Raw genomic sequence first — 27,472 nt, forward strand, 5'->3', positions numbered from 1 at the left:
AATGGTGACGTAGCGAATTATATTACTCTATGATGTCGCAACCCCGAAAGACGTCTCAAACACACAATAAAATGCAGAGTTGATAAATGTTTCAGAAGGTGATACAGATATTAACACCGTTAATTATTACGTGACGTACATGTAAATATACAAAGAGATTACGTCCTCACACTGAACGTCCGTGATTTTGGTTTTGCTGACGTGGAATTTTAAAGGGATGATATGAAAATTATTATAGTGTACAAGAGAACATAGGGGGGAATGGACTATCTCTGTTCTGGGAAGGAACAAGGGGGATTGCCGCCAAGATTACGCTTGCGCCGTCGCTGAAAGCCGTTCTGATTAACAAACCCGTCATTACAGCATTTGCACTCAGTAGACTACAGAGTAGTGGCAGATCTCAGAACCGAAACATGTAAGTCATACATAGTTCACAATTCATACTAAAGAGGGTTCGATTTCCGATGAGGTCATTCGATTTTTCAATTTACCTAATCCTTCCAGCCGCACTATGGCGACTCAGCCTCTAACAGAAATGAGTACCAGGAATCTTCCTGGGGGTAAAAGGCGGCCGGCTCGTAAGGCTGACAGCTTTACCGCCATCTGTGAGCTGACTGTCTAGAAAATGTTGGAGCCTCGACGTCTCACATTCCTATGGGCCTCCACGGCCTGTTACAGGGTTAGGTTTACTTTTAACTTTCATTCATACTAAAGATAAACTGGAACATTATGTTAAAGTGATTTTGGCCGAAATTGAACAGGACGAGACGGTGATTATGCAGATGTAGAACAATTGAGACACAAAGGTCAGAATGAAGGTGTCTAATACCATGATTAAACAGATAAAGAAATTCATTTACCGTATTTACGCATGTATAGGCCGCACATTTTTTGCCAAAAATTCAAGAGGAAAACTGACGTGCGGCTTATATTCGAAATATTCGAAATCACACTTCATTAAAAAAAATTATATTCATAATTAGTAATACAGGGTGTTCTACTCCTGAAATAATATTCAAAGAAAATTATTTTTTCTATAATTTCTGTCTGAAAATTGTGCTGCGGCCCATACACGCACGCGGCCTATACATGCGTAAATACGGTATTTTGGAAGTATATTCTCGTGTGGAGGCGGGTTGGAATGCCTTCACCGTACTTCTGCTAGTCGTGAGATGAAACGGAAAAGGATCCCGGTGCCTGGTAGGGTATAAGTCGGCCACCTTGCCACTGGGGGCATATAAATACTGGACCTGGTCCTCCAGGTTGGGGCTGGATGCAATACTGACGATCATTCTCTGTAACGAAATTATTTTTGCGAAATCCAAAGAAGTGTAAACCATATTGTACAAACCTGGCAGAACTTTCTAAGGACGCCTATGGCTCAAAAAGAGTTGTTTTGCCAGTGGTGGTGATGATGATGATGATGATGACGACGATAACGATGGAAATTATATAAATTCAGAAGGAAAAATCGAAGGAGAAATCATTGAAAGGTTACATACTAGTTCTGAAATTGATCAAAGTACAAAGCGAAATAAAATTCTGTGAACTGTACTTCAAACCGACACTAACACACAGAGAGCATTACAAAGGGAAATGAAAGCAAAATACAGTCAATTGATACGAAATGGTTTTAAGAACATCAATGAAGAAGCGATAATCGTTAGATTCATGCATGAAATTATTTTGAGATGTTGGAATTCGGAATATTTCAGCAGAGTTGAGAGACAAACGATTACAATCATTTCGGCATGTAGAAAGAATGGACAGAACAACGAAAACGAGGAAGAAATTATATTTATATTTACATTTAAAGGAAAGATACTATGGAACTAAACAGAGCTTGATGGCTGGGTAAAGTACTGGAAGTTATGAAGAAGAGACAAAACAGCTGATAAGAAATTGCAAAGGAAATGCTGTGAGGAGAAAGAACATAATGGAGACTTTTCGTCCAATGACCCGTACGAAACGGAAATTATTCTATAAGAAGAAGAGAAGTGGTAGAGAGCGCTCCAGTACTCAGGCAACGAGTATTGTGGCATACTGGTTCAAAACAAGAACTGTGGAGCCAGAGACAACCGTTGCCAGCGAACGGCTCTGAAACAACATTCGTTTCTAGGCAACGGTCGCGAAACAGACAACGGAACGACGTCCGTTGCTAGACAAGAATAGACGACCACTGCTAGCGAACGGCTGGATAAACACGTTCCCGCGGAAACGGATAAGCATTCAACAGAGGAACGGTGTCTTCTACGTCGTCCGCTTCGAGATGTTATAAGCAAGGGACAAGGTTGGAGCTTGGTCAGAAAGAGATAGTTATGGCCCGTGTGGAGGCGGGTTCGAATACCTCCACCGTGACCTTGCGAGTCGTAGGAGGCGACGAAAAGGGAAGTCTGAAATTTGAGACTGCGCTGGCAAGAACCAGCTGCATATACCAAATTCAAACCCGTTCTCTCGTCAGAGAGGGCGCCCCCCCAAAAAAGTCCGTAACTGTCAAACAGTAATAAAGATCTGGTCGCAAGCCCCAGACGGGTGGTGCATGCCAAGACAGACTGGCCGACTGAACGTCGGTCGTAAAATGAGACTCAGACACAGAGCTTGGTCAGTTAGTTTGTGGAGAGAAGACAGTTGAAACAAGAATTCGCAGTTGAAAGGGATTCGCCATTCAAAGAGAACTTGAGCCCGGAAGTAGAGGAATAGCCACTGTTAGAGTCCGTAACCAGGAAACGTCTAGTGAAGACACTGCCGACTTTAAAAGTCTTAATGTGTTCGCTAGTGATTTGTAAAGTGTGGAGGTTAGCGATGGCGCTGTAATTACTCGTAGTTACGAGTTGTGTATATAAGTGGTCAATAAATCCAATGTTCAATCTAAAACCCCGTCAAGAGTCTCTCAAAATCATGACCCTATGTACATACTGTAGACCACTGGCCAAAATGAACAGGAATTGCTAGTTTACCGCGCTGGGACCACTGGTCACACACCCCTTACCCCCTCAGTCCCCTGTTCATGTTCTCACCTTTCACCCAACAAGTTTAACCCGCTCTCACACTGGGCGCGAGAGAAATGTTTGTACCTCACACATAATGTGGCATGTCTACAGCCATTACAAGCAGGGCAATGTGACGAGCACAATAAAGACGATATTACAATAACAATTAATCATAAACTGGACCTTAATGCTTGGTGAATATAGTATATCTCTGCATATTAGGCGACATTATATATGCAGATATTCCAGGTGGAAGTTTATGAATACATTTCTTTTTTCACCTTAGACCTATTAATTCCTGAACAATTGCTCGTCTTTCGTACTTGGATTCAGAGAACATTACACAGAACACAAAACTGGTTTGCATGTTTCCGCTTACCGTAATGTTTTCATACAATGTAAGATCAAATAAGTTCTGTTATGTGGCACCGTGTTCTGTGGTGAAGGGAAACAGGAGATGCATCGGTTAAATTATACGTCAACCATTACATCGAAGAGGCATACATTTCTTAATCTTTACTTTCAAACTTCTACGGAACACGGAACACAAAAGTCAACGTGCCTAAACAAATGAAAGAGTAAAGGTATCCCTGTAACAGGCCGTGGAGGCCCATAGGGTTGTGAGACGCAGAGGCGCCCACATTATCTAGACAATCGGGTCATAGATGGCAGCAAGGTTGTCAGCCTTACGCGCCGGCCGCCCGTTACCCACAAGAATATTCAAATAATATTCCTGATACTTATTTCTGTTAGAAGCTGAGTAGACCCCAGGACCATAGTGCGGCTGGATGGATTAGGTAAATTGAAAAAATCCAATGGCCTTATCGGGATTCGATTCCGCGACCTCCCGGCTTATAGCACAGTGCCTCAAGCAACTACGCTACCGCCTCCCCCCGCCTAAACAAATAGTGACACATTATAAAACGTGCTACGTTGTCTTCACGGAATAACGTCGCAACAACACCACACCCGACAAAATAACCAAAGAGTGAGTACTCCACACAAGAACCCACAATCCCCAAGAACTAGAATACACGATCAGTATGCCCGAGGAATAACACACTTATATATATCATCTTAAATTTGATTTTTAAAAATTTAAAATGATAGTTTTAATCAAGTAATTCTAATCTTAACTTTGAGGTTTTTGAAACGAATTCACAAAACAAAAGCAAGTTTAACTTTATTCCTTATGATGCTTCACACTAGTTATTACAAAATGATCTGACAATACAGTTCAGTGTGATTTAGTATATATTTATATAGTACATTTACATGTTTCGGTGAGCTGTGATCATCTTCAGAAGGCAATAACAAAATGGTAATGAGCTACTATCATATAGATCGTAATACACCACACCACACAACACAACACAACACACCATACCACAGATTAGTGCCTCAGAACACAACGAAAGAGAAACAACTTGACAAGAACACAAGTAGGAACAACACAAGATAGAAACAAATAAAAATTGGAGTAAAAGATATATTAAGTACGTACAATTTTATATAAAAATAACCAGAATATAATTGCAGATCCTTAACGAACTCTACACAAAGAGGGGGAATAACGCTGCCTGGACCTCAGAGAACGGAAAATAACACCTCAATTTCCCGTTTGGACAGAAACGGCAAGGAGACACAAACACCAGCAGTTCAGGATTTTAAATATTAAGAACATTAATAGTATATTAATAATTTAAACACATTTTAACTTTAATAATTAAACATTTTCATACAAAAGTTTAAGCATATATATTACGATGTATGCAATAGTAGTTCCTTAGCTTGTTATTGCCTTCTGAAGATGGTCACAACTAACCGAAACATGTAAAGGCACTATACAAATATATACTGAGTCACATTGGACGGTGTTCTCATATTCATTTTATAATAATAGAGAACAATCTTACAACAAGGATCGATATTAGGTGTCAGTTCACATTTAAGATGAATTAGCACCTGATGTTGACCCATTAGGGGTCGAAATATGTTGTGCCTCAGACATACAACCTTCGTGTAAATAGGTCATCTTTTATAAATTGTTGTGTTGACTGAAATAGGAAATAAATATTTTCATATGCCTAAACAGAATTATTATTTCTAGTCGAAATAAAGACATTAAAGATGGTTTATATTTCTAAACTGGGGGCACGCGGTAGCGTAGTTGGTTGAGGCACTGTGCTACAAGCTGGAAGGTCGCCGTTTCAAGTCCCGATGAGGTCACTGGATTTTTTTTTCAATTGACCCAATCCTTCCAGCCGCACTAGGCCCTGGGGTTTATTCAGCCTCTAACAGAAATGAGTACCAGGAATTAATTAAAAATAATTTTTCTGGGGAGTAAAGCGCGGCCGGCGCGTAAGGCTGACAATCTTACCGTCATCTTTGAGCCGATTGTCTAGATCAGGCATGTCAAACTCAACTTGTACAGAGGGCTACCTCTGCCCTATAAATAATAGCCCAGGGTCGCATTTCGAAATAGAAATATACATTAGATTTTGATACAAGGAAATTTAATTCTATTTATTATTTAGGAATAATTTCAATATAATTACCTAAAGTGGAACACTTATATTTTGCCCACAAATCAAACATGTAATTTTACCTTCTATTTCACAACTGAAATAAGCGATTTCCCATTTTTCTTGAAAAACACGGCGTTCACTTTCAATAGTTCATTTTTTGCTACTTGAATATTTTGAACGCGACATTGCCCTTTAAAAGTTATTGTACATATACCAGAAAACTCGTAGTTGATAATTTAATGTTTAATTATAACCTTTATACTTTCATCGCAATGTAACATCAGCACCTGTCGCTGTGTGAAAATGAACTGAATGACAATGTACAAGAGATTACCGGACTAGTAGGAAGGTGTATCTTGTCTCAATGACCATAAAAGTGAAAGTTTGCTAGCAGCCCATTAGACAATGACTGTTGGTTGCAAGCTAGTTTTGAAGGTACAAATATCTTTCACTTGTCTGTCAGTTGCCACGCTCCTTGGATTCTTACTACGCCTCCAAAAGGGATTCTTGGAAATATTTGGGGTGGTGAGGCTGTGCGGATTTTAGTGCATTATACCTTCTGAAATACAATAGTTTGTCCTTCATCCGTCACGTACTTTTCAAACCGTTAGTTGGACAAACTCTTCTGCAATTCTCATAATCACGTTTCCTGCAGCCTGCTAATTTATGTCTGCGTGAGACTTCTTGTCTTCTGGACTTTTGGAAAATTGTCTTTACAAAAAATATTTCTACTAAAATTTTAATATTGATTTTAATATCAATTAGCTCTAAAAGTTGAGGGGCCGCACTTTGTGGCTATGGGGCCCGCATGCAGCCCGCGGGCCGCATGTTTGACACGGCTGGTCTAGATAATGTGGGACCCTCAACGTCTCACAACCCTATGGGCCTTCATGGCCTGTTACAGGGATAGTTTTACTTTTTTTTTATATTTCTGAACTACAACACGACTGAAAATCCTAACTATAAAAAATAAATTAAGAACACTGTAAGTTATAAATGAATATTAGTCGGTTACTTCACGAAGCTGTCAGTACAGTACACACTCGTCATAAGGGATTAATGGGGAGGGATCTGTTATAGCCGAGTGATGGGGATATTCACGGAAGTACGGCATAGGATAAACAGCCAGCACATAGGAATAAACATAGAAACACGCAATGTGATTACATAGAAATTTTTATATTGGGGTTATATTTTATTTTAAATGTTTTTCTAACCACAAAACCTTCTTAGAGCCTCCACATCTCTGAAAATTCACAATTGTGCATAGCCATACTTTTTCAGTTATATTGTGGTCCGTTTTAACTAGGATTTACTTAGAACATGCAGAGCAGATCGATGATTTACTGGAAAGGATTTCGAAGCGAGAGATCGTAGCTTAGTCGAGATATCATCAAGGAAATTGACTGGAGGGATCAAGGGAAATTAACAGAAACCACATTGAGAGCTCCTGAACATTGGTAAAAGCGTTACCGTTACGTCAACCTGCTCTGTCCGATAATGATTTAATTTAAAACTGTACTGTTATATGTCTTGATGCATACAAACTATCGAATGGACATAAATTTCTGAAAATGACTAAATGACGTCATACCCCAGAAAATAGTAAACTCAGCACTGAAAACGACACCGATAAACGAAATAAGAAAAGTCAAATTACGAATGAAAGAAAATGTTTCTCTTATTAGTGTAATATCCGACTTGAGTCCGTGTGTGTTAAAGCTGCTAATGTGTGCATTATCCCGAGTAGAGTAAACCTTATTAGCAGGTCGATACAGAAGTTTGGACCAGAGCCTGTCACCTCTACGTTCTCAATGTGCGTTGCTATGCGACGCGTCTTACAACTTGGTACGATGTTTTAATTTTCTATTAATACTTACTGCTTCTCCCTCTTTTTGGTGTTGCCCTAGGGTTCGACTGAGATGTGTCTGTTTCCTTATACAAAAAAGGGACGACGCCATTTTGCCGTCGCGACTCTCCCACGTCCCCACAATTTGCAAGTCAAAAGCCGTCTTCTTCCAGCCTCTTGCTCCACAGCTAGGGAGACAGATCCCCTCCCACAAACCCTTCAGTGAAAGTACAGAAATAGGAGGGGTGAGGGTGGGGGAATTGAAGCGATTGAATATTTCAAACAACAAATATCGAATCCATCAACAGTGATAAACAATTAGTAGCTCAATCACTATAGTGACTATGCACACCACAGTCTGCATGACCAAAGAATCGGTGTTTGATTTTCTGCCGAGACAGACACAGGTCCTTGTGCCCACCCACCCTTCTCTTCAAATGAGTATAGGGGGTCCCTTTCCCGGTAGGAAAAGCGACTGGGGTGTAAAGTTAACCACCCACTTCCATCTTCTTTTGAGGTTAAGAATACGTGAACCTACACCTCCACTCCCCCATACATCTTCATGGTGCTGTACATAGCTTTGGATACGACAAAATTATTCTACTATCATAAGCCTGTACGGCACAATTCTTTACTAATTTCCAGGGTTCCGAATTGTATCACATGCTAATTATTTTATGTTTCTGACGTTCTGTTTGTTGTCTTCGTTTGCTCGAACTGTGGGGTTGTGACTTCGAATCCTATTCGAAGCATGATGTCTCTGTGTGTTTGTTCTGCGTTCATGCTGTCCTATGTGTAGGTAGCGGCCTTGCGAACGGACTGATCCCCAGTCCAAGGAGTCCTACGAAAGTGAAAAGCGGCCAGTTTAAAAAAAGACGGCTGTAGAACCATTGATGAATGAATGATGTTTTGTACTCAGAATTTTATGGATCCCTAACGTTCATTACCTCGTACAAGAGCCCGCCACTGATCCCTAGCCTGAGTCAGATAAGTCCAATCCACACTCAGGTATTCTCATTAAAATAAACTTTAATATTAAATTCCTGTCCACGTCTACGTATGATGAGTGGTCCATTTATTTTAGACTTTACTACATAAACTTGATTGTACTTCTCTGATTTATATGCGTGCTACATATCCTGCACTGTCTTCGCCCGCTCGAACGCTGGGGTGGATGTTTGTCTAGGTATTTTCTATGTTTGTGTTGTTGTGTGTGTAGATAGCGGTCTTGCTTTGGGCTGATCCCTCGTCCAAGGAATCTTATCGTCTGTCTGAAGAGTAAGAAACTGAAATGAAACGAAGCGTTTCACGGATGCCCTGTGCTCCAGATGGAGCAACAGGGATATGAATGAATGACCAACCGATCCCATTCTCCTTGGCTTCTTCATTAAATACCCGAAAGAGAGTACACGCTATGAAGCGCCTTATTATCCTAGTCCTTACGAGTAAGCAACATCAATGGAAAACAAAAACATGTTCCCCAAATTGCAGTGCATATACTTAGACAAGGTCAAGCTGGTGGCGCACGGGCCCTGCATTATGTTCATTACAAACAAACGCTGCTCTGAGGTGAACCTGTACATCTGGATGCTGCTGGACCGGTGTATAAATGTCTCCCCCTAGATTTATGGTTTAGCACAGGTGTTTGCCTAGGCTGTTAGTATACGAAGCGCACCGTAATAAATTCAGTGCCCAATGGGAGAACAGAACAAGGTGCTACAGCCTTTGCTCAGATGGTTCCAAAGATATTTTTAGCAAAACCAGCACTGATAAAATATAAGGTGATTAACTCTAAGTATGGCCCCAATTAATAACTGAAAATAATAATTTACTGATGAAAATTATACTTGGCTACACTGGTCAGGTGTCTGCCTATCCGGTTCGCGGCGTGTTCTTTGGTGTCAACATTCGTGAGGACAGATCTTGTCGGCCTGTGTCTCCAGCAAGGAGGAAACAAACATCAGCGTCTTCTGTAAGCCATTTTGTCTCCACGTCTACCCAGTTATGTACTCGCCAAATTTAGCTTTCATGGGTAAATTATTAATAATTATTAATTGTCAAATTAATTATGATAATAATGTCAAATGTGTTAGAAATATTGTGAATTCAGGGAAGTATTAAATTTAGAAATTAGTTGCTAAATACAGCAAAGTCAAAGTCAATGGCATCTTGCAACTGACGGTCGGTCAGTCTGTCTGTCTTGGTGTCGAGCCCCAGCTGGGGCTCATGATCAGATGATTTCTTTTTTGTGAAAGTTTCTGTCCTGTCCATTTGGGTCGCCCTCTCTGACGAGAGGTCGGGTCTGTCATTTGTTAGTCTTAGTCAGTCCATTGTCAGTACTGACATATATTTACAATTTAATTCTAGTCTTAATTACTATTTCTATGTACAATAATTACAAGGCCTCTGTCAATCCAGGCATTGTACAGCAGATTATGCCCTATTTCTAGTAGTATTTGCTACCACGGCAGTCTAGTCACTTGAACGGGCGTATGCCTGATCGCCGCCAAGTTTAAGCCTCTTATACTTTTAAATAGAGCAGCAATTTTTTACTTTCTTATATACATACCCTATCAGAAAGTACTATCATTGAGAAAAACATTGATCTCCACATTCAGCTTACTCTCCTTACTATAAAAAAATAAAGACAAAATTAAATGAGATCACCTTGATGTCTCTGTGTGTCCAACTAATTCCTGAAAGCCGGAATAGAGGAGCCAGAAGAGAGGATCGATATTGGATGCGTCATTTTCTATGCGGTCCGTGTCGTATCAATAGAAAGTAGCCGATTAGTTCTTCCCAGAACTTCTTGTTTGGAATCCTGTCTGTCTGTGTACAAGTATGTATGTGCGTCTTGCTAGAGCCTCAGGCAGGAGGTATGTATAACTAGTACTCTAATTTCAAGGGTTAATAACGTCCAATACAAAATAACTCAATGTTATTTTAGTTCCTGGAAAGTTGGGTACATATTCTCTGTAATTAATTCGACACGGCTACTATACTTTCTCCTCTAAATGTATATACAAGCTCGTATATTTACCACAAAAAGGCTCAGGTGCCCTAAACAAAATGGAAGGGAAGCAGAAAAGCCTGTTCTCTAGGAGTTACATGAAATAAACTCCAGCACGAACAAAGTTCCTTGATTTGTACCCAGCTTGCTGTTCCGTGTCCTCCAGGAAACCATCCTTTCCCTTATGGGAAGAGATACAGCTTTCTCTTGTAGTGCGGTTTCACTCGGGGAGCCTGAAATTATTTCACCCCGCGGACTCATAGCGCATCGGCCGGGATCCAACGCGCCTTTCTCCCGCAAGCCATGCCGTCACTAGGGGGAACCCCCTAATACTGCTTGAACCACTCGCGTCCAGTCATTCCGGTAACACTGCTGGTTCAGAAATGCGATGCGCAAGTGGTAACACTTCTGATTTGTATTCAGGATGTATCTGGTTCGAATTCTGGACTCTCTGAGGTTTTTCATGGTTTTCCCTGGTTCCCCCAGGCAAATGCCAGCGTTAGTACTACAAAGTAATCTATGATCGCTTCCTTTCCACACAATTTCAAATTTATTATTCATTAATCGTCCTCCTACTGTAAACACTCTAAGCATAATTACGAAGGTAAAGCTATCCCTGTAACAGGCTGTGAAGGTCCATAGGGTTCTGAGACGTCGAGGCTCCCAAATTTTCTCCTCTAGACAGCCGGCACACAGATGGTGGTAAGGTTGTCAGCCTTAAGCTCAGGCCGCCCTTTAGCCCCCAGGAAGATCCCTGGTGCTCATTTCTGTTATTAAATTAAGCATAAAATAATAATGGGAAATAAATTTTTTAAACTTCTAATAGATTATGTCTTTGAAACACAATAGTTATTATTTGCTCCACCAGTTTTAACAATAACAAACCCTCCAGTCTGCCTGCAGAGTGTATTTATGTGTTCTTTATAATTCTCACAATAAACAGCGGTTACTTACTTAAAAAATCTTGGGTTTATATGCCGTAATAACGGTATTTAAAATTTACGTTCAGCGACTGTAGTGAATCTTGCAAAAGCATCTCAGTTTCCGTTCTTAGAATAAATTAATTTATCTAAAGCACTTTGACTCAAATGCTTATATGGACTAATGAATCAGAATCCTTGAAAAGGTTACAGTACTTCCGCTACTTAAATTCCCCTCACTGTGTGGGATCTGCAGGCTCATTAAACCACGTTCATATGAGGGCAACACTTTCCCTCTCTCGAACCAGATGAATCCTATCCGTATACGCATATCCTATTTATGTAAGACGTGCTCACGCCGGTAACTGTAAAGATGGCTGTCTTCAGGAATCTGACGCTCGTATAGTCTGGTAGATTGTTACCAACGTTTCGGAGGAATCAATGTCTCCACGTTCAGGATGATCGGAGAAAAATAAACGTTATTTCCTATCCTAAAAATGGAGGCATATGATTCCTCCAAAACGTCGGTAATGACATAAACGTGTTCACCTCCAAGCTAATAGCAACCTTACATTTGGGTTTACTCTTCCATCTACGTCTAGGTTTTCAAAGCGGATCTTTAAATTGTTGTATGTAACCATATTTCCCATGGCTCAAATGAGTTCTGCATGCCCATCCCATCCTCCTTGATGTGAAGAAGCTGGTATGAACACTGCCAAACAGGAGCCGGGATAGCTCAGTCGTTAAGGCGACTGGCTACCGGTTGGAAGGACGAGACTTCGGAGTTGGTGTCCCGATATGGGCGTCGTCCAGACGTGAAGAAGCAGCCTCTTATCTGTTCGGCACCGGCGTCTCTTTCCTTAGGGTAAAGCGGCCGGTGCGTGAAGCTGTCCACTAAACTCCAAATAGTGCCGAGGTCAAGATAACGTGGATCTACACATCCACTCCCCTCTTACGCCTTCATGGCGTAGTGCTTAATTAGTTAAGTACATGAACAACTTTACCTTTTTTAACCTGCAAAACAAAACAGGATTTGATTTTGTTGCGAAATCCAAATTTGTGTTTTGCACGAGTTGTGAAGCCAGTCGATGTCTCACCCCTCCCCGCGAGCTCTCTGGAGCACTGAAAATATCCAGAGATGCTGTGTGGCCATAACCCCTTGACTTGTACCCCATGCAATTTCCAGCGGGGGGTGAAACTACGGGTGGTTCTTCTAGAAGTTCAGGGGATGTTCGGGGTACAAACCTATCAGCGGGTGGTGCCCTAAAGCAAAGTATAGCCCTAGGGGGTAGTACTGGGTGCCTAAAGTGGGGGGTGAGGGTGTTCCAGCAAGCTGCGGGGCTGCGCAAGTGTGAGTGACAGACCAACCCTCCCTCCGTGTGACGCTACTGACGACCTAGGGGTTGATATATGCACCCTTTCTTAGCATTCAGTCATTGGTCAGTTGGAGGAGATGCAGAGAGGGGTCAGTTTTTGATTTGCTCCAGTGTTCAGGCGTACAGCTCCATGTTCAGGACGCGAATCATGTATAATTCTGTAGTCTCCCGAGTCAACATAGTGTAAATGAAATTGTTCATAGCGTTTACACATTCTTGGATAAACAAAGTAAAAAATGTACAGGTATTAATGTGCTTAATTAATTAAGCATCACGCCATGAAAACGTGTGGGGGAGTGGAGTAATAGCTTCACCATTTTTGACTTCGACACTAGATTGAGGTGAATGGTCAGCTTCACGTCCCTGCCGCTTTACCCCCGAAGAAAGAGTTCCAAGTACCCATTCGATATAAGGCTGTGTGGGTCTCAGAGCCGGTCTGGGCGCTGTAGAGAAGAGGAAAATTTTGCCTCTGCAGGGCCGTCGAGCCAGTAGTCAGTCTCTATACCGACTGAGCTATCGCGGTTCCTATCCTCTGTAAATAAGTTTAATAAAAATACTCCAAATATTATTATGGCCTTAAGTGTTTCGGTATTTCGGAGGCCAACTTCAGATTCTCAACAATAAAGGAACTTGAAGAAAGCTGTCTTCTGGGATGTGGCGCCGTGTAGAAATTGTGTTAACCGACGTTTCGGAGGAACGTATCGCCTCCATCTTCGGGATAGAAGACAAGAAGAAATCCAAGAGCGAACCGGCTAGAACAGGTGCAACAGACTGTTTGCTGCTCCCTTAAGTTAACATCTGTCGGAGCCTCGTAGTGTCAATATCTGTGTTGGGCTGTTTACACAGTGTACACAGTTTATGATTTAAACAAGATCTAAAAGTTTGTGACTGTGGTACGTTAGTGCAAGGCTTGATATGTGTAGAGTTTGTAATCTTTTAACGTTTTTGTCTTAGCTCTCGCAGATGGTTTGTGTTGTGCTTGGCTTGTTTACCCTTTCTTCATGCTGGTACAAGTGTCCGTTCAAGTGACTAGACTGCCGTGGTAGCTAATACTACTAGGANAGAAATAAGTGTGTATTGTAAATATGTGTAAATACAGACAATGGACTTATTAATAGAGATTGACTAACAAATGACAGACCCGACCTCTCGTCAGAGAGGGCGCTACACATGGACAGGACAGTAACTTTCATTCAAAAGAAATATCTGGTCATGAGCGCCAGCTGGGGCTCGACACCAAGACAGACAGACTGACTGACCGTCAGTTGTAACATGACCTTGGCCTTGGCCTTGACCTCGGTACAAGTGTCCGGAGGTAGGGCCTAGCTCTATCGGTTGGGTTCAACTGAGTAAGTTTTACGTGAAGATGACAGATTCCAGTCTCCGAAACGTTGTGTTGGATAACGTCAAGAAACATAATATTTGTAGTTTATGATTTCTTGTATAGTGGTTGTTGAATATAATCTAAGAAACACAGTCATGGCCGAAGTCTTGTAATAGTCCTTTATAATTTAAAAAAAATATGGTGTTACAATACGTGGGAAGTTTCTAAACTAAGAACTGTTAACAATAAATATTACTTTGCGTGAGTTTATTTTACAACACCAGTACGGTCAGGAGGCTGGCGTTACCCAGTGACGGCACTCACTCAATCATGGAGCTGAGTACTTCTTGAGAAGCCGCCAATTGTGCAGCCACTGAAGAACTTCCTAGCGTTTTATGGAACCCGAAGGTTCATTACCGTGATCACAAGAGCTCCCCACTGGTCTCAACCCTGAGCCAGAACGATCCACTCCGTATCACCCTATTTCTCTCAGATCCATTTTAATATTTTACACCCGCCTACGTCTTGGTCTTCCTAGTGGTCTCTTTCGTTCTGGCTTTCCCACCAAATATCCTATATGCATTCCTTTTCTCCCCCATTCGTGCTACATGCCCCGTCAATCTAATCCTCCTTGACTTGATCATTCTAATTATCCTTGGCGAATAGTACAAGTTATGAAGCTCTTCATTATGCAGTTTTCTCCAACCTCCTGTCACTTCATCTCTCTTCGGTCCAAATATTCTCCTCAGCACCTTGTTCTCAGACACTCTCAGTCTGTGTTCCTCCCGTAATGTCAGAGACCAAGTTTCATACCCATACAGAACCGCAGGCAAAATTATAGATTTGTATATCCTAAGTTTCTGCTTTTAGACAGCAGATGAGAAGAAAGAAAGGTTCTGCACCAGTGAAGGTGTTACAGAGGAATTTTCATGGAGATACTGAGGAAAAACCAACAAATATCCAGTTCGTTACACATCAGCTATCCTACCTTTCTACGCTATATGGTCTAAGCTGCGGACAGTGCCGTGTAAACAACCAGCATAGAGCAGACGTGTCCAACTCGACGTTCGTATAACGGGCAAAGCCAGAAGCCTTCAGACAAGTCCTTGAAAGACGGCTTCTCAAATCTGTCTGCAAAGACATGTTTTCCACGCCTGAACAAAAGTAGCTCTGGAGTTACCGTGTTCTTAGGTGCTTTCTGTTCTTACCTATACATACAGCTCCATGTGCATTAGTTTAATATGACGCTGAATCACGTAGATAAGCTACTAATGTTGTTTTAAGATGTCCCCTTAGCCACGCTGTTAACAGTAGTGGGCACACAACGAGGTGCATCTGGGAGGAGAATGGTGTAAACAAAACTTCTACTGTATCCACACGGCGTAAGTATTTCGTCTTATATTTTAACACATTCAACTCCCGATATCACCCCCCCCCCAAATAAGTATGGCCAGAAAATAAATACGTTGACACCTCGGTATCTTGAGAATGCAGGCTTGTATTCGGTGCCAAGCCAATATTAAGCCTCTAACCACAATGGTAACGAATTGTACCACTTGATTTTAAATTTAGAAAATCTGAATTTTACCTATTACACGAACAAGAGTGAGTAAATGGGCAAAAATGGAACTAACAGCTCTAATGGACGTACTGGGTTTTCTGTTAATATCACAGGGTAGCAACATGAGAATCTATGTAGTAGACGCGCATGAGCATGTTCAGAGGCTGGTTTCAGTAGTCAAAATGGCGGCCGTGTTTGAGGAATGTACTACCGGAAAGCAGCGTTCTGTTTTGCGGGTTTCTGTGGGCAAAAGAACTCAATGCAAAGGATACTCATAAATAAATATTTCCTGTTTACGATAGGAAGTGTTTGTCACGTAAAGCGGTATACACCTGAGTTAAGAAATTCTCTCAAGAACGTTCGAAAGCCGCAGATGATGAAACGGAGGTGCGGAAGTGACTGAGACAAAAATCAAAAGACTTTTAAGTTGCGGGCTTCGACGCACTGGTAAAGCGATGGGACAAATGTATCAAAGTTAGTGGAGGGTGCATTGAGAAATAATTTTTTTCAGGTTTGAATATCATATGTTTTACGTTTTATGCCCATTTGTAACCTATTTACTAACTCTCCTTCGTATTTATGTGCTTCGTACGAATCAGAACAGATAGTCATTATTCTCGCCTAAACTGTATTATAAGATTGGTACCTGCAATGGAAATGCAGCGTTTGCTATGCAGTAAAACTGAACATTTAAAAAGACATTTTTATATGATAAGATGGTATCAAGTTGTTATTAACTGAAGCCTACAAATAATTGGATTATATGTAAGTTTTGAGGTTTTCACGGCGATGACAATGAAGAAAGTCGTCTTCTGGGTTTAGGCACCGTGTATTCTTCGTTTTGGCCGACGTTTCGGAGGAACGTAGCGCCTCCATCTTCAGAGNAAGATGGAGGCGCTACGTTCCTCCGAAACGTCGGCCAAAACGAAGAATACACGGTGCCTAAACCCAGAAGACGACTTTCTTCAATTGGATTATATGTTTAAAAGAGCTATAATTCTGCACCAATAGCTGTCTCCACATTCCATTTAAAAGTGAGTATATTTTCTCGGTACTGAATATGTTAAGAGGCCGGTGGGCAATACTGACAGTCACTCCTGTGTCTAACTAATGTACGTGGCGTAGTAATTTGAGATACATGCAGAGATGTGCGTCCTTCTTGCGGGATTTGACTGCACCTGTCCTCACTGTCACACTACTGGCTATTCTAGCTGAAATCTTGAAGAAGACACAACAATGAAATTGAGAAATCAAAGTATAAACATGTAATTAAAATTATTAGGAATGGGGGTTCGAATCACATCCAAAATCTCTACCAAAATAATCGCACATTGCTTTAACAAATGTGTCAACCGTAGAGGGCATGTAGCACGAATGGGAAGAAGAGGAATGCATATAGAATATTTGTGGGAAATCCAGAACGAAAGACACCAATAGGAAGACCAAGATGTAGATGGGTGGATAATGTTAAAATTGATCTTAGAGGTATAGGATGGGGTAGCATGGAGTGGATCGATCTGGCTCAGGGTAAGGACCAGTGGATGGCTCTCGTGAACACGGTAGTGACTCTTCGGGTTCCATAAATTATTGGGAAGTTCCTGAGTAGCTTCACAACTGGCGGATTCTCAAGAAGAGCCCAGCTCCATGAAGTTGGATAGTTAGTTAACGGTACATATTGGTAAGAGCAGGGAGTAAGTTCGCAACATCATTTCGTGTTCTCTCTTAGGTCTGCAGAATGAAGAGGAAAAGGTAAAGTTGACCCTGTGTTTAACTAATGAAGCACTATGCCAGGGTTCGATCCCGGGTATGGTTAAGTGGGATTTGTGGTGGACAAAGTAGCGCTGGGGCGGGTTTTCTCCGAGTACTATCGGTTTCCCCTACCAATCTTCATTCCACCAAATTCTCACTCATCATAATCACCCTGGGCAGGCTACAATAGGCCAATCAGTGCCCGCCGTACCGAGTGGACCCAGTTGGACTCCACCCCCCCCCACTAAGCGAAACACTATGACATGAAGAAGTATGGGGGAGTGGATGTATAGATCCACATTTTCTTGACCTCGGCACTAATTGGAGGCGAATAGTCGTCAGCTTCACGCCCCTGCTGCTCTACCCTCGTGGAAAGAGCCCCCGGTGCCCATTCGATAGGAGGCTGAGTGAGCCCCAGAGGCGGTCTGGACGGACCACTTGGACATGAGACTTCGCTATAATATTTTCGTGTCATGAAATAAAGCGTTAGGACTTAATGGCCACTGTCTCTCTTTGAAAGTTAATTATCTGTAAATTTTACACTAACATGAAATTCGTAATGTCAGTACCGAATTATTGCGGATGTAGATTGAGGTATCGTCCAGAAACATAAAAATTAGAATATGCAAAACTATAATTTTGCCTGTGGTTCTGTATGGGTGTGAGACTTGGTCTCTGACATTAAGGGAGGAACATAGACTGAGGGTGTTTGAGAACAGGGTGTTGAGGAGAATATTTGGGCCGAAGAGAGATGAAGTGACAGGAGGTTGGAGAAAACTGCATAATGAGGAGCTTCATAACTTGTACTCTTCTCCAAGTATGATTAGAATGATCAAGTCAAGGGGATGGGGTGGGTAGGGCATGTAGCACGAATGGGGGAGACGAGGAATGCGTATAGGATATTGGTGGGAAAGCTAGAAGGGAAGAGGCCACTGGGAACACCAAGGCGTAAGTGGGTGGACAATATTAAAATGGATTTTAGAGAGATAGGATGGGATGGTACGGTATGATTGGATTGATCTGGCTCAGGATAGGGACAGTGGAGGGCTCTCGTGAACACGGTAATGAACCTTCGGGTTCCATAAAATGCTGTGAAATACTTGAGTAGCTGCAGAATTGGCAGCTCCTCCAGAAGGGCTCAGCTCCATGAGTAAATAAGTAAGTAGACAGAGGCAGCACTCGAGCAAGGAGCCTGCTGACTGAAGGAGAGGCCAGGACCCTACAAAGGGCTGTAGAGCCACTGACGAATGAATGGGATAGAGGTATTCAAAAATGGGTAAAACGAGTTTAAGGGAAGCCACCACCTACGTCGGTTTCACCTGTTTTATAATAGTCGTCTTCCACAAACAGCAAGCAATTGTAACCGCCTGAAATTATAGGCATATTTAATCGTCTGTCTATACTGTTTATTTTTTAATTGGGCTTGGAGTAAGCGAGTGCGGTACGGAGCTTGGAATTCTTTTGTGGAGCTCGAAGCAGGAAATCCGAAAGTGAAGTCGAGGAGCGTCCAGCGGGTCGGGGCAGATCCCGGGGCTGATGGCTTCTGGATGTGGATGACGTGACTTCCGTTGTGTTAAGCAATAGCAATGCCTACTTCCGATGTAGGGGTGAAGAACTCTGTTCGAATCCAGCTAATTGGCAATGAGGAACTTGGGTTAGCAACGGACGCCACTGCTTGGAGGTGATGTGTCGCTGGTACAAATCATCTCGGGGGCTTCACTGTTTCAACTTCATCGCTCGACGTAGGGGATTGAGACTTCGGAAATTCGTTATAATAAATAAATACCAGCAGTGGCTAAACTGACGCGAGACCGAAATCGAGCACATCATGACGCCTCATCGCTTCTGCGAATTAAGTAACTCAAGAGTATAAACTGGTGTATTAAAAATAAGCACATTTACCTTCAAAATGAATCGTTGTGACTTGTCGTGTGGTGGCTGCCCGTTAATGCAACCCCTGAGACAGAGTAAAATTTTACCATGTGAGTTACCTATCCATAACCGTGCAGACCTCAGGCAACGCCCTAAACAGGAGGTCTGGTTGACTTGGACGGTTATACAACTAATTACAGAATATTTTGTCATCTTCTGTGTGGCTCATGTCACAAAGTTATCAAACACGTCTTCTCAGATATGCATACAAAACGTTGATTATGGTGAATAAATTTACGATTTATTTTTGAAAAATATTTACCTGGACCACAGCCCGTATACGTTAGAACCGAGATTTCTAAGCAGTCGCCATGTGCTCCTAATCTGGGATACAACGCCATGAAGCCAAGCGAATCTGTAACGACGTTTCGCACGAACACATCGCGTCCATCTTCAGCGTATAAGAGTAATAAAACCTAGAAACTAGCAAGAATCAGGCAACAATCTCTGCTTGGTTCATTCTTCAACCATAAAAATGAAAACGACATGTTCCTCTGAAACGTCGGTTGACTTTCACCGGGCTCCACGGAGTTATATCACAGGAGATGGAAGTCTTGATAGGTGGGTATGTCTATAAAGGCAAGTTACACTTCAGTATTTTCAATTATATCGGTTAATCACTTTCTACACATTTAGGAAATTTTTAGTCAAAGCTGTTTAGTTCACATACAAGATGAAAAGTAAAAATATCCTTCTGTACGTGTGCAACTGAATTAAGGATAATCGCGCTTCGATAGAACTAAAGGTTCGAACATCAAATTCCAGTCCAAAGTGTGTCAACACGAGAAACCTTTCATGGCCTCGAAGGAAAAATTAAAGCACTCTACATATACACACACGACACATTACGAATTTCCAAATGAGTCTGCAGCAATACAGAGAACTTCATCACTGTCCACAACAACCTTAATCACAGTAAAGAGTATGGTTTTCTAGGTTGTAAAGCGTGTAGTTAAGAGAGAGCCTGACGTTTCGGAAGAGCATATCGTGTCAATATTCATGGACGAAAAGTGAGCCAAGCAAGAACCCCCCCCCAAAAAAAAAATATTGCAGGAACCAAGAAGGGTTCTACTCAATTTTTGCTTGGCTTATTCTTCGAACCTGAAAATTGACAAGATATGCTTCTCCGAAACGTCGGACTCTTCCTTAACTGCACGGCGTTAAAACCCTGAAAGACTGTAATATTCACAGTCACTGCCATGAGAACCACAAATCAAATTTAATCACATATATAACATTACGAAATTATGTAAAGTCCTCAGTAGCACAGGCAACCAGAATAATATTGTTTATTATCTCTGTTTGATTTTGGGAAAAGAAGATGTAAATCCTAGTAAACACTAATATCATTCTGAACATTGTCCACCGTCCTGAGTTTATTTAAACGGGACATTTTGGAAAGCGAGTCTGCTCCTGTTAGCATATGTAAGGGAAATTTTCCTACTGGACTAGGATTTTTAGAAAGAGGTAGTAAGGATCACTGATGATGAAAATATATCTGGTTTCCGAAACGTCGTGTTTGAAACATGAAGCTCAAGACGATGGACTATACCCAAAATAATATTAAAATTAATAATGTTTATTGTAACACACAATTGTCACAAACATCTGGACCTCGAAATTATGACTTCAACTTCAGTTCAACATATGAAACAGGCATATAAAAATAGCACAGAATTTGGAAATGTAAAAATTAAAACAAATTTAAAAACTTTATAATCAATACGTAATATATGACGCAGAATAATTCTGAAGTTTCTTAGTGATCCGTTTAATATTCACATTAACTTCCGGTAGCATCTTAGTCATGTCCCTCCAACATGCTGAAGGACACAAGAAACCACGGATATCATCCACAAGTCGCAAGCCAAGGTAACAGTAGGCGTGTTCTTCACATCCACCGCAATTTCAGCAAACATTAAGAGAAATTATGATGGCTTCAGTTCACACTTTGCACTCTGGAGATTCAAGAACAAAAGACACTTGTAAGGACAGTATCAGCTGAAGAAGTCCTTGACAAACTACCACTTTCACGTTCGGGTTTCATGACACTCGCTCAAAGCCTGAGGTGCGACTGATACACTGTAAGAACAAACAGATTTGTTTAGTTAATGATGCACCATGAAGGTCGTTGGCGTAAACTAAACACACGATGCGACACTCTACATAGCACATCCTCTGCGTAACTTCCGGTACAATTCTGGATAGAGTATTGACGCCATATTAGTTCGGAACTCGTACGAAGCCAACGGATGACAAGAAGGTACTTCGAGACTTCTTGTAAGAGTGATTCTCACTTATGAGGAAATATGAAGGCGCGAAGACCTGAGTCGTCTTGCTTTTCTCTTTACTTGGTATTCCTTAAAGAGACGGGAATCGAGCTTCGAGGAGTTAAAAGGGGGGGAAAAAACTTAAGGGTAAGAAGGGGTTTTCGTAGAAGGAAAAAGGGGGGTTAGAAAGAGTAAGATATAGTGGGTATAAGAAAGAGACAAAAAGAGACAGTAGACGAGCTCAATTTTAAAGTTTCTTCTACCATCCCCCTCTGCCTACTACTTCTCTCACACCCCAATTTCTCTCTCACACCCCTTTTTTCCGTCACCTCCCCCTTACCCTTCAACATCACAGTTTCTTCTTCATCATCCTTCAACTCTTTCCGTTAGCAGTCTCAAAAAACTAACAAGGGGATGTCGTACAAACAGATGAGGAACCGCTTCTTATTTTTGCGCATGCTGTTAGTGATGCAGAGGGTAACACCGTGCCCCTGCTACCGAGTTGCACACCTGTCGCTCTGCCTTAACAACACGAGCGGTTGCACCATTATTTGGTGACCAAGTCAGCTGACAGTGCTGTCTCCTTTAACGTCCCTCCCTCTCCCTTATCTTCAGTTTCTTTTCATAATAACACCCCCCCCCTTTCTTTTTGCCTCCATCACCGCCCCTCCCGTCCTTTTCTCTCTCTCTCTCGTTTCATTTTCTTGAAGGCTGGGTTTTAATGATCTACATTTTGAAACTGTAAGTTTCAGTATTATGGGAAGTTTATGGATCTGAACGAGTCATTTAAAATTTAATGCACCCTTGGATATGATGTCCTTCAGGTGGTACTACAGTTCTGAATTGATATTGCAAAAATTAAGATTCTTCACTAAGTGAGGTAAAACAAGGAAATATTTCGCTGAACATCTTGGTGAAGCGGTAAAGATCTAGATTCGATTCAGGTGGTGCTAGGATCGAGTCGCGGCCAGGATACCGTCAATCCTGACAGAGGATTTTCGTGGTTTTCCTCATTCTATCCATGTAAATTAAGGCTTAACACCTCGATAAGTTTAGGACGACTCCCTTTCACATCATTTCCAAATCATCATTCATCTGCCATCCCACCATTCGACGATATGTGCGAGCTACTGACGGCGATGTTAAATAACCCGAAAAAAACTACCCTTATGCTTAACCCTCTAATGCCCAGTGGTTACTATATGTACCAACCTTTTTAACACGACAGAACTTTATATTCTGCCCACACAGTGTATTTATGTGTTCCGTATGATTCTCACAATAAACAGCGATTATTTCACTAAACAGCATTAACCGGTTGGGCTTTGTAACGGAGACGTAATGTGTTTCCTGTGAGGTACGGACTGAATTTGTATATACTGCATTCTGCCCACACAGTCTATTTATGTGTTCCGTATGGTTCTCACAACAAACAGTGATTATTTCCCTAAACAGCTTTAACCGGTTGGTCTTTGTAGCGGAGACGTAATGTGTTTCCTGTGAGGTACGGACTGAATTCTTATATACCGTTTAGAATTTAAAATATTAATTGGCCTTGCGTGGAGTTGGGTTCGAATACCTCCACCTCATCCCCGAGAGTCGTGGAAGGCGACGAAATGGGAACTCAGTGCCTGGGAGTATAACTGGGCTATTCTGTTCCTGGGGGGGTACAAACACTGTGACCTGGCCTTCCAGGTCGGTGGAGTATCGAATCTAAGACAGTAAAATACGGTCATGAGTCCCACGGCACTCGGGGCCGAGAAAAACTACGCTGGCGAAGACCAGCAGCAATTGTAAACGACAAACCCGTCCTCCCGTCTCACATCAACAAACCCGCAACTGTCTGACAGTAATAAAAATCTGGTCGTAAGCTCAAGATGGATGCTTTATTCTAAGAGAGACTGGCCGACTGGCCGTCTGTCGCAACACACAATATTCACGACGTGAATAATGGGATACATTCTTTTTTAACTTTCGGCAGGGACGGAGGCAAGTGGTCAGCTTCACGCTGATTCATCCTCAGGTAGATAGAATCCAATAAACGTTTGACAGGAGGCAGAATGGACCCCAGAGCCCCTGTGTAACACGAGAGACAGCAAGAACTCTAACCCAAGCGTATTCAAACCCTGATTCTCAGTTCGCTAAGAAATTCTCCAAAATGTATGAATTCTATGCTGTGTTTGGATACAAGCATAAAGTGCAGGAATAGAAAACATAGTGTTATATTATTAATAAAAAGGATGGTAAGAAAACACGAGAATGAAGTATATATATATCTAAGTGGCTGACAATTAACAGGGTCAGCAATGAAATATTTGTAATTAAGTTAATGTACATATAAATAGACGAGTTCCGTACAATGGGAACCAAAATTTCAGAGGCATGCTAAAGCCTAACACCGTGGGAATCAAACTCAGGTACACTAAATTATAAACTGTAAAGGGCCTAATAGTCGGTAGCCGAGCGGTCTAAGGCATGCACTGCCTTCGCTCGCTCGGAAGCCGGGATCGTGGGTTCGAATCCCACTCAGAGCATGGACGTTTGCTTGCGTTTTCTGTGTGTGTACACAGGTAGAGGCCTTGCGACGAGCTGATCACCCGCCCAAGGAGTCCTACCGAATGTGTAAGATCTAGAAAACCCGAAGTGAACGGAGAAGTTCATGGAGGTAGGCCTAGGTCCACTGGGGCTGTAGTGCCAAGGAAAAAATAAGGGGCCTAATGTCTAAAGCATTCATTTGTTCGTATCATTTACTCATTACATCATGTATTTACTTATCTGATCACTCGAAACTTCACTACATGAAGTGGTTTCGAGAAAATAAAAATTTCATATAAAAAATTCTGGGAAAACCGATAGTCTAATGTTCTTGATACGACGCTGACCGCATAGAAAAAGACGCATCCAACAGTTCTCTATTACTACGTCTTAACACCGCTCTTTTCCAACCCGCCTTTACTTGTATTGGCGCAGTCGGAATGGTGCTATCCCTGCTACACCTGTTTCTACCTTAGGACAGCGTATGATGGCCACTGGAAGTTGTTCTCACAGATCAAACTAAGGAAGATCGGTATAGGTACGGGAAACTAGCTGGGTCGGTTTGCATGGGTCTCAGGGTAGCGATGCCGCAGAAAGCGTTTTCTAAGAGTTGAGCCAATTAACATTTATTTACCTGCTAATTCACCACACTGTTAAATTAATGTATTCTTGTGCTGTATGTTACAGAGTTACTATCGGCAGGCTATGTCTGGGAGCGTGCAAGGTCACGTCCGTTCAGTTCGGAATCTATTGTGAAAAGTCTCTCCTTTTATGGAATGGCTTGCACCCCCACGCTGGGAATTCGAAAGATGGTGTTTTCATATACATTTCATCCCATCTTCCGTGGGAAGCTTGAACGAGGCAACCCAATCATACTGGCCCTCATTCACAGGCAATTGTAACAAGCTCTGACCTGTCCCTTTAGGCGCGTCCGGTTCCCTGTACCCGAGCTAAGTTTATGACTGATCGTAAATGTCATAACTCCGGACTTCTTGTTTCTGCTAGAATCTAGAAATTTTCAACGTAAACACCGTATTTCAAGTCGCAGAGAATGAAATACGATATTAAAGATCGCGATACATTTCCAGTAATATCGAAACATAAGACTTTTTGAAATTTAAAATTACGGAGAATTAATTAAAATAAATTTAATGTCATCTGTAATCTTCCAAATAAATAAGGGCTCAGAATGATCAGCGTCAGTGTGTATTGGCTGCAGCGGTAACGCTTTTACCTAGCCGTTGCCTAGCAATGACAGGGGGATTTTTAGTGAGCCATTGCATAACCACTGGATTGAGATACATATATAGACACAGACTAATTCGAGATAATGGGATGGGTTTAGGAAGTACGCCGTTGAGATGGGCTCAGGTGTCATCATATACATGCCAAGTTTGTTAAATAGTGGTTCAGTCATTCAAAAGTTCATTAAGGGAGATACACAGGCACACAGACAGAATGGGAAGTGTTTAAAAACGACACCGTTTGCAATCCGAACATTAAAACGTAACCAGTGTTTGGTTATCTTTTTTTACCCATTCCTACTTCTTCCTCTCTTCATATTCCTTCCATTCTGGGTGTCTCTCAGTACATTCATTATCCGGAACACCCACCCAGCTTCGTCAAGAGCCAATGAAATGGGTTCCAGAAGAACTCCATCGCCTCCCCGAGACAAAGACGCAATTACAAGCGTCGAGTCTGTCGCCTTTGTGTTAGTTCGTTCAGTTCCGACGTCAGGATCGATTAACTTCAGTTTGGGCATTGTTCACTGCATTGAGTTTTTCTAATCATAACGTTTCGGAAAATATATCTGTTTCCTTCATCAGGTGTAAGGAGGAAATGTTTACTATTTTCTCTCAAAAACTCGTTTGAGGGCACGTCATAAGCTTGAGTAGCCAACCTTACAGAAGAAAAGTCCCCTGTTTTGAACGAGAATCCTTGAAGGGAGATTTTGGTTCCTGCTCTATGTTAAAAGAGAATGTATTAACTTTAATATTACTATTTTTCAGTCTTATCCTAGCAACTTTTGTTCAATATTTATATGGATGTGTGGTCTATGTTATATATAAATTATTAGCACTGCCGGTAAGATTTCTTTCGATCAACATTGTGACCATCGGCAGGTAAATTCTTGATTTACCTGCGAGCAGGTGCACTGTTAGCATTTGAATCCCATTACATCTTACTGAGTGAAACAATAATTAAAAATTAAATTTTATAGTTAAAACCCAATTGACAGCCTGAAAGTGGCAAATAAGTGAGGAAACGTGTCGAATTGTTCGCAAAAACTAGTACTTGAAACCCAATACATCTTACAGAGTGAAAGATTAATAAAAATTAAATTTTGTAGTTAAGAAATGAATTGACAAGCAGAAAGTGGCAAATATGTTACAAAGCATGCAGAATTTTTGCAAAAACTGGAAAGAGAGTGTATGAGTGTGTTGCGTGGAAGGAAACTTTATCGTGTGTATCCCTTGAACGCAAACAGAGTTAGGGACACAGATGTGTATCATCTGTATTGTCGATGATCGAAGCTGTTTAAAATTTGTTACTGCATTATCTTGATTTATAACTAGAATCGAGCAAGTTGTCTCAAGACATAAGGCTTCTGGCTTCCAATCCTAAAGTCCGAATTTCACTAAAGTCATGCAATTATCAATGAGGTATTTCGTAGTTCCTTCAGTCCCTACCTAAATTTCGGGGCACACGGTACCGTAGTTGGTCAGGCACTGTGCTACAAACCGGAAGGTCGCGGGTTCAAGTCCCGATGAAGTAGTTTGATTTTTTTCAATTGACCTAATCCTACCAGCCGCACTATGGCCCTGGGATCGACTCAGCCTCTAACAGAAATTAGTACCAGGGATCTTCCTGATGGTAAAGGGCCGTCGGTTGGCGCGTAAAGCTGACCTCACCGCCATCTGTGAGTTAGAGTACCTGAGATCATACCGCTATGACTTACTCACACATCCCTTTTCAGTTCAGTATTCTCTTTCAAACAATCATTAGACGCTTCAACCGAGCGTTTTGGCCAAATCGGTAACACCATGGATTCGTATTCGGGAGGTACAGGTTTCGAAATCTTGTCAGGGACACCGGTTATCCGCATTGACGTTTATCGTGGTCTTCGTCAATCCCTCCAGACAAATTCCAGAACAGTCTTGCATATCGACGCTACAGGCATACAGACTAGCTACTGACACTGTCAGGCGGTTTTTCGTCTGCTTCCCACCGCGGCGGCCCGGGTTCGAGCCTGAGTCAGGTCGTGTGGCACTGGGTCAGGTTTTCTTCGAGTACTTCGGTTTCCCTTGCTAATCTTCATTCCATCGACTGTTCCACATTCACTATCACCTATCATCCGAGGCGGGTACAATAGGCCAAATAGTGGCCGCAGTACCAAATGGACTCAGTCTCACCGCATGAGAAATAAT

At 41.8% G+C, this 27,472-nt stretch overlaps 1 long non-coding RNA gene across 2 annotated transcripts in view; it reads right to left on the reverse strand.

The window, feature by feature from the left end:
* The window catches only part of LOC111866679, a 239,262-nt gene that overhangs the window by 139,818 nt on the left and 71,972 nt on the right, over positions 1-27,472 (reverse strand). The window contains exon 3 of one of the 2 annotated variants that reach the window (XR_004513246.1): positions 19,645-21,321. The exons of the other annotated variant lie outside the window; for it this stretch is intronic. This is a non-coding gene — a long non-coding RNA (uncharacterized LOC111866679). Of the gene's footprint in view, positions 1-19,644; positions 21,322-27,472 lie in introns of those variants that run through there. 2 annotated transcript variants of the gene reach the window in all.

This window comes from Cryptotermes secundus, unplaced genomic scaffold, assembly GCF_002891405.2.
Source record: "Cryptotermes secundus unplaced genomic scaffold, Csec_1.0 scaffold66, whole genome shotgun sequence".
In the NCBI taxonomy this organism is placed as follows: domain Eukaryota; kingdom Metazoa; phylum Arthropoda; class Insecta; order Blattodea; family Kalotermitidae; genus Cryptotermes; species Cryptotermes secundus.